Source organism: Tachyglossus aculeatus, chromosome 24 (genome assembly GCF_015852505.1).
Source record: "Tachyglossus aculeatus isolate mTacAcu1 chromosome 24, mTacAcu1.pri, whole genome shotgun sequence".
Classification (NCBI taxonomy): Eukaryota; Metazoa; Chordata; class Mammalia; order Monotremata; family Tachyglossidae; genus Tachyglossus; species Tachyglossus aculeatus.
The window spans coordinates 6,455,405-6,470,468 of NC_052089.1; the positions used below are offsets into that span (position 1 = coordinate 6,455,405).

At 45.7% G+C, this 15,064-nt stretch overlaps 1 non-coding gene across 1 annotated transcript; it reads right to left on the bottom strand.

Annotated features, from left to right (window-relative positions):
- Positions 1-1,183: 1,183 nt before the first annotated feature.
- On the bottom strand, positions 1,184-1,321 carry LOC119945335. Its single transcript, XR_005456204.1, has one exon. It is a non-coding gene; the product is annotated as a small nucleolar RNA SNORA7 (small nucleolar RNA).
- Positions 1,322-15,064: the final 13,743 nt, after the last annotated feature.

Consider the following 15,064-nt stretch of genomic DNA (forward strand, 5'->3'; position numbering starts at 1 on the left):
TTAGTGAAAAGTTGCGTACCCTAGTCAATGCTAGACTACATTGCGCTTTGGGAGAAATTCTCTGGGTCAGCTTTACACTCTTTTCAACCCGTCGGTTGAGGGGAGTCAAACCTTGTCAGCAGCGTGGAGTAGTGGATTACAGCCCAGGCCTTGGGAGTCAGTAGGTCATGGGTTCTAATCCAGGCTCCGCCACGCATCTGCCGGGTGACCTTGGACAATTCACTTTACTTCTCTGTGTCTCAGTTACCTCATCTGGAAAATGGGGATTGAGGCTGTGAGCCCCATTTGGGACAGGGACTGTGTCCAACCAGATTTGCTTGTATCCACCCCAGCATTTAATACAGTGTCTGGCACATGGTAAGCCCTTAACAAATACCATAATAATAATAATGGTATTATAATTACCATTATAGCAATGGTAATTGCTATTATTATTATTATTATCGTATTTGTTAAGGGCTTACCATTATTATTATTGTTATTATTATTATTAATACCCCAAGGTAATCAGTTGGCTGCATCAAGTCACCAATCTGGGTCACTCACTGAGTGATTGAGAACCAGCTCCAGACAATGGTGCCCCTCCTTTCACTGAAATTTGGGAAGCAGAGGTTTTCTGGAGCCAACTCAGCTCTCCCTGGGTGTCCTCAAAGTGAAGGAAGTTGGGTCCAACACAAGTGGAAAGGTCGCCCAGTGGTTGATTTACTCTCATCTTTCAGGGATCTATCCCCCCAGAACAGTCACATGCTATTTCAGCAGGTTCTCACGCTCCCGTTGAAAGATGGTGGAATTGGCGTAGCCATGTTGGAAGGCTGATTCTGGCCATCAAACAAAGTTCCGATCAGCAGAGACTGGGACTTGGTCCTTTAAAGTGAGAAAGTGCTTTTTTCAGCTGACACCTGGAGTTTAGCTCAGGTTTGAGGCCAGTGTTGGCACATAGTAAGCGCCTAATAAATGCCATCATTATTATTATTATCTCGCCTTATGCCATCGAGTCGTTTCCAACACCACAGACACATCTCTCCCAGAGTGCCCCACCTCCGTCTGCAATCGTTCCGGTAGTGGATCCGTAGGGTTTTCTTGGTCAAAATACGGAAGTGGTCTACCATTGCTGCCTTCCGCACAGTAAACTCACATCTCTGCCCTCGATTCTCCCCCGTGATCCCAGCACAGGTGAGTTTTGACTTGTAGCAGATTACCTTCCACTCGCTAGCCACTGCCCAAGCTAGGAATGGAACGGGTGGGCTTCTGCTTGGCTCTCCCTCCTGTAGCCGAGAGTGGTAGAGGACTGGAAACTCTCCAGTTGCAACCCTGAGAGGGGTCCATAACACTACCTGCAGAAAACCCTGGGCTTCGTAGATGGGAAAGTCCAATTTTCATTAGGTGGGTGACGGGTATTATTTTGAATATAAGGACTATTGAACTTGGGCTCATTCAAAACTTTTATTAAACTACCCTATCAGATGAAGAGAAAACTGGGGTTCAGTGCCCACCGCTTAGAACAGTGGTTTGCACATAGTAAGCACTTAATAAATGTCATTATTATTATTGTTATTGTTATTATTATTATTATTGTTATTATTATAAGAAATGATCTCTTTGGCCAAGAGAAAATTGGCCAAATAATAAATAACGCTACAGTGTAATCTAGGTCACACCTTCATTCATTCATTCAACCGTATTTATTGAGCACTTACTGTGTGCAGAGCACTATACTAAGCGCTTGGGAAATACAAGTTGGCAACATATAGAGACGGTCCCTACCTAACAACGGGCTCACAGTCTAGAAGGGGGAGACGGACAACGAAACAAAACATATGGACAGGTGTCAAGTCGTCAGAACAAATAGAATTAAAGCTAAATGCACCCTTATTATTCATTCATTCATTCAATTGTATGTATCGAGCATTTACTGAGTGCAGAACACTGTACTAAGCACTTGGGAGAGTACAATACAACAACCAACAGATACAGTCCCTGCCATGATAAACTCACAGTCTAGATGGGGAGGCAGACACTAAAATACATGCATGGATAAAAAATTTAATAAACTTCAGACAAATACATCTGTGCTGTGGAGATGGGAGGAAGGATGAATGAAGGGAGCAACAAATCAGGACGACACGGAAGGGAGGGGAGGAGATGTGCCTTCAGTAAGGTTTAGAAGTTGGGGAGAGCAGTTATCTGTCTGATAAGAGGGACGGTTTTCCAGGCCAGGGGTAGGATGTGGACGAGAGGTTGTTGGTGAGATAGATGAGATTGAGGTACAGTGAGAAGGCTAGCATTAGAGGAATGAAGTGTGTAAGCTGGGTTTTTGTAGGAGAGTAGCGTGGTGAGGTAAGAGGGGGCACGGTGATTGAGGACTTTAAAGCCAATGGTGAGGAGTTTTTGTTCGATGAGGAGGTGGATGAGCAACCACCGGCGTTTCTTGAGGAGAGGGGAAACCTGGTCTGAATGTTTTTGAAAGAAAATGATTTAGGCAGCAGAATGGAGTATGGACTGGAGTGGGGAAAGACTGGGGGCAGGGAGATCAGCTAGGAGGTTGATACGATAATCAAGGCGGGATGGGGTAGGGTACGTGCTTGCGTGAATGTGTTGGGAGTTTGGACAGAGAGGATGGGGTGGATTTTAGTGATGGCGGAACTGACAGGATTTAGTGCTGACTCGAATATGTGGGTGGAATGAGAGAGAGGAATCAAGGATAACGCCAAGGTTATGGGCTTCTGAGACAGGAAGGATGGTGGTGCCGTCAACAGCGATGGGAAAGTGAGTAGGAGGACGGGGTTTGGGTGGGAAGATAAGAAGTTCGGTTTATGTTTGAGGTGATTGGAGGACATCCAAGGAGAGATGTCTTGAAGGCAGGAGGAAATGCGAGGCTTCAGAGAGGGAGAGAGATCAGGGCTGGAGGTGTAGATTTGGGCGTCGTCAACATAGAGGTAGTAGTTGAAGCCTTGTGAGTGAATGAGTTTTCCAAGGGATTAGGGGTAGATGAAGAAAAGAAGGGGACCTAGAACTGAATCTGGAGGGACCCCCACAGTTAGGGGATGGGCAGCGGAGGAGAAGACAGCAAAAGAGATTGAGAATGAGCAGCCAGAGAGATAGGCAGAGAGGACACTGTCGGTGAAGCCGAGGTTGGTTCTCCGGGATGTTTCCAGGAGAAGGGAGTGATAACGGCAGCTGAGAGGTCAAGGAGGATTAGGATGGAGTAGAGGCCGTTGGATTTGGAGAGGAGGAGATCGTTGGTGACCTATGAGAGGGTGGTTTCTGTGGAGAAAAGAGGATGGAAGCCAGACCGGAGGGGGTCAAGGGGAGAACTGGAGGAGAGGAACTTGATTCAGTGGGTATGGACGGCTCGCTCAAGGAGTTTGGAGAGGAAGGGTACGAAGACGGGGTGATAACTGGAGGGAGCCGTGGGGTCAAGGGAGGGTTCTTTTAAGATAGGGGAGACAAGGACATGTTTAAAAGCAGTGGGGAAGAAGCCACTGGAGAGCGAACAGTTGAGGATGGCAGTTAGGGAGGGAAGGAGGGAGAGGGCAAGTGTTTTGATGAGGTGCAAAGAAATGGGGTCAGATGCACAGGTGGAGGGGGTGGATTTTGAGATACGGCAGGAGATTTCCTCTGGAGATAGTGCTGGGAAAAGATGGGAGAGTTGAAGAAGGGGCAGGGGAGATTTTCGGGAGTTCACATCCGAGACTGTCAGTTTTGTCGATGAAGTAAACGGCCAGGTCACTGGGGGCCGGGGATGGGGGAGCCGGGGGGGGGGGGGGGAAGGGAACCTGAGGAGGGAGTTAAATGTCTGCAACAACTGGCGAGGATGATAGGCACAAGTGTCAATAAGGAGGCAGGCTGTAGAGGTGACCCAGGGCCACGGGTTAGTGACACGAGAGCGGCGAAGGGATAGGCGGGCGAGTGAGGTGAGTTCAGTAGATAAGGTGGCGTTGAAGAATCAATCTGGTCATCGAGGGAAGGTATTTTGGTTATGGAGGCTAAATGGGGCACGATTTAGAGAAGCAGAGCGGCTGAATGGAAAGAGCTTGGGCTTGGGAGTCAGAGGTTGTGGGTTCTAATCCCGGCTCCGCCACCTATCAGCTGTGTGACTTGGGGCAAGTCACTTAACGTCTCTGTGCCTCAGTTACCTCATCTGGAAAATGGGGATTAAGACTGTGGGACAACCTGATCACCTTGTATCTACCCCAGTGCTTAGAACAGTGCTTGGCACCTAGTTAGCACTTAATACCATTATTATTATTATTATGACTATCATGATGACTTGAGAAAATTGGATGGGGTGAAAAGGTTGGTGGTCTGCACGGGGGAACAGTACAGATTTATGGGGAAGGCAATTATTCTGGATCTTTAACTCCATCCTGAAACCCTCATATTCCCACCCCTGATGACCCTGCCAACTTCATCGTTGACAAAATCAAAACCTTCAGATATGAGCTCTGGTTATTCTGCCACTCCTCCGCTCCCTCCTCCCAGCCCATCCACTCTCTCGTCCTTTTTAGCTCAAAACCTCTTGAAACCTACCCCTCCACTTGGGCCTCCCAACCCATCCCCATCCACTCTCTCGTCCTTTTTAGCTCAAAACCTCTCCAAACCTACTCCTCCACTTGGGCCTCCCAACCCTATCCCTGCTCAATCTGTAGAAACCCTTGGGTCCACTCTTGTCTGTGCCTCAGTTTCCTACTTGTCTGCTGAGTGGCTTTAGTTAGGCAAGTCACTTCACTTCTCTAGGCTCATTTCCCTCACCTGTAAAATGGGGATTAAGTCTGGGAGTCCCACGTGGGCAAGGGACTGTGTCCAACCCGATTTGCTTGAGTGCTCAATTTCTAAGGGCTTAACAAATATCACAGTTATTATTATCATCAATCATTCATTTTCTGATGGCTCCTTTCCCCCTCCTCATCTTCCCTTTCCCCCCGAAAAAACAGCTTATTCTCCAGACGTGCTGCCCCAGTCTGTTATCGCTGCATCCCGATTATATACCCTCCCAGTGACTGTCTCGGTATTTTTGTGCCATCTCTGCACTTGACATTCATAATCTCCCACAGTGCTATGAATATCCATTTATAGACCCTATTATTTAAGCACTTACTCATCCTCTTTCCTCTTCTTCCCCCGGCTTTTCTTTTTCCTTCTAGTGGTATTTGTTAAGTGCGTACTACGTTCCAAGCGCTGTACTAAGCGCTGGGGTAGATGCAAGACAGTCAGGTTGGGCGCCGTCCAAGTCCCACGTGGGGCTCACAGTCTTAATCCCCATTTTACAGGTGAGGTAACTGAAGCCCAGAGAAGTGAAGTGATTTGCCCAAGGTCACACGGCAGACAAGTGGCGGAATCAGGATTAGAACTGAGGTCCTTCTGACTCGGAGGCCCGCACTCTTTCCATTCGGCTACGCCGCTTCTCAGATTATTTTATGCCTGTCTCCCCTCCTAGATTTAAAGATCGTAGAGGGCAGGGATGATGAGATTTTCTGCTGTATTCTCCCTAGCAAGAGCTCAATCAATACTATAGATTAATTGATTCTTGTTTATTCCACTTTAATTTGGGATATTCTGCTTACTCCCTTTCTGATCCTTGCTCTTCTCACTGCTCCCACTATTTGGTAAACTGTGCATTTGTGTGGTGGCGGTGGGTGGGGAGGGGAATATATGTTTGTACATATTTATTACATATTTATTACATATTTATTACTCTATTTATTTATTTATTTATTTTACTTGTACATATCTATGCTGTTTATTTTATTTTGTATGTTTGGTTTTGTTCTCTGTCGCCTCCTTTTAGACTGTGAGCCCACTACTGGGTAGGGACTGTCTCTATATGTTGCCAACTTGTACTTCCCAAGCGCTTAGTACAGTGCTCTGCACACAGTAAGCGCTCAATAAATACGATTGATGATGATGATGAATAGGAGTGACATTCTTCCAAACAACGGGACCTCGAGACTCTCACTCTGCAGCATAGGAAGCGGTTTAGCCCAGTGGAAAGTGCCTGCATCTGGGCCCCCAGGCTTCTTATCCCCGGTCTACCACTTATCTGCCGTGTGACCTTGGACGAGTCACTCAAGTTCTCTGTGCCTCTGTTTCCTCAACTGCAAAATGGGGGTTTACTGCCTGTTCTGCATCCTACTTATCTACCCCAATGCTGTGAGCCCGTTGTTGGGTAGGGACCGTCTCTATAGGTTGCCGACTTGTACTTCCCAAGCGCTTAGTACAGTGCTCTGCACACAGTAAGCGCTCAATAAACACGATTGAATGAATGAATGAATGCTGGCCACAGAGTAAGTGCTTAACTATGAGAAGCAGCGTGGCTCAGTGGAAAAAGCCCAGGCTTTGGAGTTGGAGGTCACGGGTTCAAATCTCTGCCCCACCACTTGTCAGCTGGGTGACTTTGGGCAAGTCACTTCACTTCTCTGGGCTTCACTGTCTGCCTTTTGACCTCGGGCAAATTAACTTCATTCTCTATGCCCATTTCCTAATCTGCAAAATAGGGATAAAATACCTGTTCTCTTTCCTTCCTTCCTTCATTCAATCGTATTTATTGAGTGCTTACTGTGTGCAGAGTGCCGGACTGAGCACTCGGAAAATACACTTCAATCATTCATTCATTCAATCACATTTATTGAGCGCTTGCTGTGTACGGAGCACTTTTCTAAGCTCTTGGAAAGTGCAATTCAATCATCCAATCGTATGCAAGGCACTGTTCCCTCATCTGGAAAATGGGGATGAAGACTGGGAGCCCCCCGTGGAACCACCTGATCACCTTGTAACCTCCCCAGCGCTTAGAACAGTGCTTTGCACATAGTAAGCGCTTAATAAATGTCATTATTATTATTATTCATTCATTCATTCAATCAATCATATTTATTGAGCACTTACTGTGTGCAGAGCACTGTACTAAGCGCTTGGGAAGTACAAGTTGGCAACGTATAGGGACGGTCCCTACCCAACAACGGGCTCACAGCCTAGAAGGTGGGAGACAGACAACAAAACAAAGCATATTAGCAAAATAAAATAAATAGAATAGTAAATATGTACAAGTAAAATAAAATAAAATATTATTATTATTAAATATAACAGCGACCAAAAACCCCTCAAAACAACCATGCCCCACTCTAGGCCAGCATATGCGGCATGATTTGTGATATGTCTTCTGGTTTCCATTTTTGTGCTTCTGCCCACCCGATTCAATCAATCAATCAATCAATTGTATTTATTGAGCGCTTACTGTGTGCAGAGCACTGTACTAAGTGCTTGGGAAGTACAAGGTGGCAACATATAGAGACAGTCCCTACCCAACAGTGGGCTCACAGTCTAAGTCGCCCAAACCTGCAGCATCTCCGGGCTCTCCTTCTTTTTCTCCGATCCTTCAGTTCTCCTACTACTAATAATGGCATTTTTAAGTGCTTACTATGTGCAAAGCACTGTTCTAAGCACTGAAGCACTGTTCTAAGCAAGCAAACCCGGACACGACACTTGAGCCAAGGGACTGGCTTCAGGAGCCGTCAGGGAGGGAGGCCGGGAGCCGTAAACTAAAACGACGACACGAAAGCATAAGACAAGTGGAAAAAGCACAAAACTGGGCATCGGAAGACTTGGTCCAATCCCAGCTCTGTCACTGTCTGCCTTTTGACCTCGGGCAAATTAACTTAATTCTCCATGCCCATTTCCTAATCTGCAAAATAGGGATAAAATACCTGTTCTCTTTCCTTCCTTCCTTCATTCAATCGTATTTATTGAGCGCTTACTGTGTTTAGAGCGCCAGACTGAGCGCTCGGAAAATACGCTTCAATCATTCGTTCATTCAATCGCATTTATTGAGCGCTTGCTGTGTGCAGAGCACTGTTCTAAGCGCTTGGAAAGTGCAATTCAATCATCCAATCGAATTTATTAATAATAATAATAATAATAATGATGATGGTATTTGTTAAGTGCTTACTATGTGAAAAGCACTGTTCTAAGCGATGGGGATGTTACAGGGTGATCAGGTTGTCCCATGGGGGGCTCACAGTTTTAACCCCTATTTTCCAGATGAGGGAACTGAGGCACAGAGAAGTTAAGTGACTTGCCCAAAGTCACACAGCTGACAGTGGGCAGAGCCGGGATTCGAACTCATGACCTCCGACTCTAAAGCCCAGCCTCTTTCCACTGAGCCACGCTTATGGAGCGCTTACTGTGTGCAGAGCGCTCGACTAAGCGCTTGGAAAGTAGACGTCAATCATTCGTTCATTCACTCATATTTATTGAGTGCTTATTGGGTGCGGAGCACTGTACTAAGCGCTTGGGAAGTACAAGCTGGCAACAGATAGAGACGGTCCCTACCCAACAGCGGGCTCACAGTCTAGAAGGGGGAGACAGATGACAAAACGAAACACAGCACCTTATATACAACAGAAACTGTGTCCGATCTGATCACCGTGCCTAGCTTAGTAAGCGCTTAACAAATACAACAACATTGTACTTTTATTGTATTGCAAACATTCACTCATTCAATCGTATTTATTGAGCACTTACTGTGTGCAAAGTGCTGTCCTAAGCATTTGGAATGCACAATGCAGCAATAATGAGACAATCCCTGCCCACAGTGGGCTGAAAGTCTAGTCGGGGCGGGGAGATAGACGCTTAGTACAGTGCATTACACTCCGTGGGTGCTGAATAAATGCCACTACTAGTACTAGGATGAAATTATCAGTAAGGGAGTGGAGGGCAGTGGGAGCAAATGCTTTTGTGAGATAATACTAATAGCGTCGTTTGTTAGGCATGTACTATATATCAGGCACTGTATTAAGGGGTGGATCCGAGCAAGTTGGGTTGGACAGAGTCCCTGTCCCCCGTGGGGCTCACAGTCCTAATCCCCACTTTGAAGATGAGGAAACTGAGGCGCAGAGAAGGTAAGAGACTTGACAAGGAGCCGTAGGTAGAGGGAGGGAGTAGAGTTAAAGAAGAGGAGGGTCACTCCTCTCCTCGGCCCTCCTCAGTTCAGCCTCCTGTCCTCGTGTTGGGGATTTTTCAACTCAAAACGGAGTAGCTGTGGTCAAGAGGAATGTCGGCTTCAACCCAACGTGGGGCTCACAGTCCTAATCCCCACTTTAAAGATGAGGAAACTGAGGCGCAGCGAAGCTAAGAGCCTTGACCATGAGCCATAGGTAGAGGAAGGGAGGAGAGTCAAAGAAGAGGAGGGTCACTCCTTCCTCAGCCCTCCTCTCCTCGGCCCTTGTCAGTTCAGCCTCCTGTCCTCGTGTTGGGGATTTTTCAAATCAAAATGGAGTAGCTGTGGTCAAGAGGAACGCCGGCTTCAACCCCATATGGGGCTCACAGTCCTAATCCCCACTTTAAAGATGAGGAAACTGAGGCACAGAGAAGCTAAGAGACTTGATAAGGAGCCGTAGGTAGAGGAAAGGAGGAGAGTTAAAGAAGAGGAGGGTCACTCCTTCCTCAGCCCTCCTCTCCTCGGCCCTTGTCAGTTCAGCCTCCTGTCCTCGTGTTGGGGATTTTTCAACTCAAAATGGAGTAGCTGTGGTCAAGAGGAACGTCGGCTTCAACCCCACGTGGGGCTCACAGTCCTAGTCCCCACTTTAAAGATGAGGAAACTGAGGCACAGCGAAGCTAAGAGCCTTGACAATGAGCCGTAGGTAGAGGAAGGGAGGAGAGTTAAAGAAGAGGAGGGTCACTGCTTCCTCAGCTCTCCTCTCCTCAGCCCTCGTCAGTTCAGCCTCCTGTCCTCGTGTTGGGGATTTTTCAACTCAAAATGGAGTAGCTGTGGTCAAGAGGAACATCGGCCTCAACACACCTTGGCCCTCCTCAGCTCGGCCTCCTGTCCTTCATCTCCTCAGCTCTGTCTCCTCTGGCTCCTCTCTTTTCCCCCTCAGCACCCCCATCCTCCCCCTTCTAGACCGTGAGCCCGCTGTTGGGTAGGGACCGTCTCTATATCTTGCCAACTTGGACTTCCCAAGTGCTTAGTACAGTGCTCTGCACACAGTAAACGCTCAATAAATATGATTAAATGAATGAATGAATGAAGGGGCCAGGCCGGGGCCTGCGGCTGCTTGATAAACCCCCCCTTATCCTCATTTCCTCCTCCCCTCCCATCACCCCCACTCCCTGCCTCTGCCTTACCTCTTTCCCCTCCCTGCAGCACTTGTGTCTATTTGTATATATTTATTATTCTATTTATTTTATTAATAATGCCTATAGAGCTATCATGCTACTTATTTTGATGGTATCGACACCCATCTACTTGTTACGTTTTGCTGTCTGTCTCCCCCTTCTAGACCGTGAGCCCGCTGTTGGGTAGGGGACGTCTCTATATGTTGCCAACTTGGACTTCCCAAGCGCTTAGTACAGCGCTCTGCACACAGTAAGCGCTCAATAAATACGATTGAATGAATGAATGAATTAATTAAGGGGCCAGGCTGGGGCCTGCGGCTGCTTGATAAACCCCCCTTATCCTCCGTTCCTCCTCCCCTCCCCATCACCCCCACTCCCTGCCTCTGCCTTACCTCCTTCCCCTCCCTGCAGCACTTGTGCCTATTTGTATATATTTATTATTCTAATTATTTTATTAATAATGCTTACAGAGCTATCATGCTACTTATTTTGCAGATTTGTTACTCCATTTATTTATTTATTTATTTTACTTGTACCTATCTATTCTATTTATTTTATTTTGTTAGTATGTTTGGTTTTGTTCTCCGTCTCCCCCTTTTAGACTGTGAGCCCACTGTTGGGTAGGGACCGTCTCTAGATGTTGCCAATTTGTACTTCCCAAGCGCTTAGTACAGTGCTCTGCACATAGTAAGCGCTCAATAAATGCGATTGATGATGACACCCGTCTACTTGTTTTGTTTTGCTGTCTGTCTCCCCCTTCTAGACTGTGAGCCCGCTGTTGGGTAGGGACCGTCCCTATAGGTTGCCGACTGTCTATTTGTACATATTTATTATTCTATTTATTTTATTAATGATGCGTATAGAGCTATCGTGCTACTTATTTTGATGGTATCGACACCCGTCTACTTGTTTTGTTTTGCTGTCTCCCCCTTCTAGACTGTAAGCCCACTGTTGGGTAGGGACTGTCTCTATATGTCGCCGACTGGCACTTCCCAAGCGCTTAGTACAGCGCTCTGCACACAGTAAACGCTCAATACATATGACTGAATGAATGAATGAATGAAGTGTACTTTCCAAGCGCTTAGCACAGCGCTCTGCACACAGTAAGCACTCAATAAATACTATGAAATGATTGAATTGTACTTTCCAAGCATTTAGAACAGCACCCTGCACACAGTAAGCGCTCAATAAAGACGATTGAATGAATGAATGAATTGTACTTTCCAAGCGCTTAGAACAGCGCTCTGCCCAAAGTAAGCGCTCAATAAATACCATTGAATGAATGAATGAATTCTACCTTCCAAGCGCTTACTACAGTACTATGCACCCAGTCACCCAGTAAGCACTCAATAAATACGATTGAATTAATGACTGGTACTTTTCAAGCGCTTAGTCCAGTGCTCTGCACACAGTAAGCGCCCAATAAATACTACTGAATAAATGAATTGTACTTTCCAAGTGCTTAGTCCAGCGCTCTGCACACAGTAAGCGCTCAATAAATATGACTGACTGAATGAATGAATGAATTGTACTTTCCAAGCGCTTTCCGAGAACAGCGCTCTGCACACAGTAAGCGCTCAATAAATACGATTAAATGATTGAATGGTACTTTCCAAGCGCTTAGTCCAGCGCTCTGCACACAGTAAGTGCTCAATAAAGACGATTGAATGAATGAATGAATTGTACTTTCCAAGCGCTTAGAACAGCACTCTGCACAAAGTAAGCGCTCAATAAATACCATTGAATGAATGAATGAATTCTACCTTCCAAGCGCTTAGTACAGTACTATGCACCAGTCACCCAGTAAGCACTCAATAAATACGATTGAATGAATGAATGGTACTTTCCAAGCGCTTAGTCCGGCGCTCTGCCCACAGTAAGCGCTCAATAAATGTTGAATGAACGAATGAATGAATTGTACTTTCCAAGCGCTTAGAACAGCGCTCTGCACACAGTAAGCGCTCACTAAGTACAATTAAATGAATGAATTTTACTTCCCAAGCGCTTAGAACAGCGTTCTGCACACAGTAAGCGCTCAATGAATACGATGGAATGAATGAATGTTGTTTTCCAAGCGCTTAGTCCAGCTCTCTGCACACAGTAGGAGCTCAATAAATACGATTGAATGAATGAATGAATGGTATGTTCCAAGCGCTTAGAACAGCGTTCTGCACCCAGTAAGCGCTCAATAAATACAATTAAATGAATGAATGGTACTTTCCAAGCGCTTAGTCAAGCGCTCTGCACACAGTAAGCGCTCAATAAAGACGATTGAATGAATGAATGAATAAACTGTACTTTCCAAGTGCTTAGTCCAGCGCTCTGCACACAGTAAGCGCTCAATAAATACGACTGAATGAACGAATGAATGAATTGTACTTTCCAAGTGCTTAGAACAGTGCTCTGCACATAGAAAGTGTTCAATAAATATGACTGAAAGAATGAATGGCACTGTCCAAGCGCTTAGTCCAGCGCTCTGCACCCAGTAAGTGCTCAATAAATACGATTAAATGATTGAATTGTACTCTCCCAAGCGCTTAGAACAGCGCTCTGCACACAGTAAGCGTTCAATAAATACGATTGATTGGATGAATGAATGAATTGTACTTCCCAAGCGCTTAGAACAGCGCTCTGCGCACAGTAAGCGCTCAATAAATGTTGAATGAACGAATGAATGGTCGTTTCCAAGCGCTTAGAACAGTGCTCTGCACACAGTAAGCGCTCAATAAATACGATTAAATGAATGAATTGTACTTCCCAAGGGCTTAGTCCAGCGCTCTCCACCCAATAGGTGCTCAATAAAGACAATTGAATGAATGAATGGTACCTTCCAAGCGCTTAGTCCAGCGCTCTGCACCCAGTAGGAGCTCAATAAATATGATTGAATGAATGAATGGTACTTTCCAAGTGCTTAGTCCAGCGCTCTGCACCCAGTAGGTGCTCAATAAATACGATTGAATGAATGAATGGTACCTTCCAAGCGCTTAGTCCAGCGCTCTGCACACAGTAGGCGCTCAATAAATACGATTGAATGAATGAATGGTACCTTCCAAGCGCTTAGTCCAGCACTCTGCACACAGTAGGCACTCAATAAATACGATTGAATGAATGAATTGTACTTCCCGAGCGCTTAGTCCAGCGCTCTGCACCCAGTAAGCGCTTGATAAATACGATTAAATGATTGAATTGTACTTCCCAAGCGCTTAGTACAGTGCCCTGCACACAGTAAGCGCTCAATAAATACGATTGAATGGATGAATGAATGAATGAATGAACTGTAGTTTCCAAGTGCTCAGAACAGCGCTCTGCACACAGTAAGCGCTCAATAAATACGATTGAATGAATGGTACTTTCCAAGCGCTTAGTCCAGCGCTCGGCACAAAGTAAGCGCTCAATAAATACGACTGAATGAACGAATGAATAAATTGTACTTTCCAAGCGCTTAGTCCAGCGCTCAGCACACAGTAAGCGCTCAATAAATACGATTTAGTGAATTGTACTTCCCAAGCCCTTAGTCCAGCGCTCTGCACACAGTAAACGCTCAATAAATACGATTAAATGAACTGTACTTTCCAAGCGCTTAGTCCAGCGCTCTGCACACAGTAGGCGCTCAATAAAGATGATTGAATGAATGAATAGTACTTTCCAAGCGCTTAGTCCAGCCCTCTGCACACAGTAGGCGCTCAATAAATACGATTGAATGAATGAATGAACGGTACGTTCCAAGCGCTTAGTCCAGCGCTCTGCACCCAGTAACCGCTCGATAAATACGATTAAATGATTGAATTATTTCTGCACATGATTGAATGGATGAATGAATGAATGAATGAATTGTATTTCCAAGCACTTAGAACAGCGCTCTGCACACAGTAAGCGCTCAATAAATACGATTGAATGAATGAATGGTAGTTTTCAAGCGCTTAGTCCAGCGCTCTGCACACAGTAAGCGCTCAATAAATACGACTGAGTGAACCAATGAATGAATGGTACTTTCCAAGCGCTTAGAACAGCGCTCTGCACACAGTAAGCGCTCAATAAACACGATTGAATGAATGAATTAATGAATGGTACTTTCCAAGCGCTTAGTTCAGCGCTCTGCACACAGTAAGCACTCAGTAAAGGCGAATGAATGAATGAATTGTACTTTCCAAGCTCTTAGTCCAGCGCTCTGCACACAGTAGGCACTCAATAAATACGATTGAATGAATGAATGGTACCTTCCAAGCGCTTAGTCCAGCCCTCTGCACACAGTAGGCACTCAATAAATATGATTGAATGAATGAATGATTGAAGTGTACTTTCTAAGCGCTTAGTCCAGCGCTCTGCACCCGGTAAGCGCTCGATAAATACGATTAAATGATTGAATGGTACTTCCCAAGCGCTTAGAACAGGGCTCTGCACACAGTAAGCGCTCAATAAATACGACTGAATGGATGAATGAATGAATTGTAGTTTCCAAGTGCTTAGAACAGCGCTCTACACACAGTAAGCGCTCAATAAATACGATTGAATGAATGGTACTTTCCAAGCGCTTAGTCCAACGCTCTGCACCCAGTAGGAGCTCAATAAATACGATTGAATGAATGAATGGTACCTTCCAAGCGCTTAGTCCAGCGCTCTGCACACTGTAGGCGCTCAATAAATATGATTGAATGAATGAATGGTACCTTCCAAGCGCTTAGTCCAGCGCTCTGCACACAGTAGGCACTCAATAAATACGATTGAATGAATGAATGGTACCTTCCAAGCGCTTAGTCCAGCGCACTGCACACAGTAGGCGCTCAATAAATACGATTGAATGAATGAATGGTACTTTCCAAGCACTTAGTCCAGCGCTCTGCACCCAGTAAGCGCTCGATAAATACGATTAAATGATTGAATTGTACTTCCCACGCGCTTAGTAGAGTGTTCTGCACACAGTAAGCGCTCAATAAATACGATTGAATGGATGAAT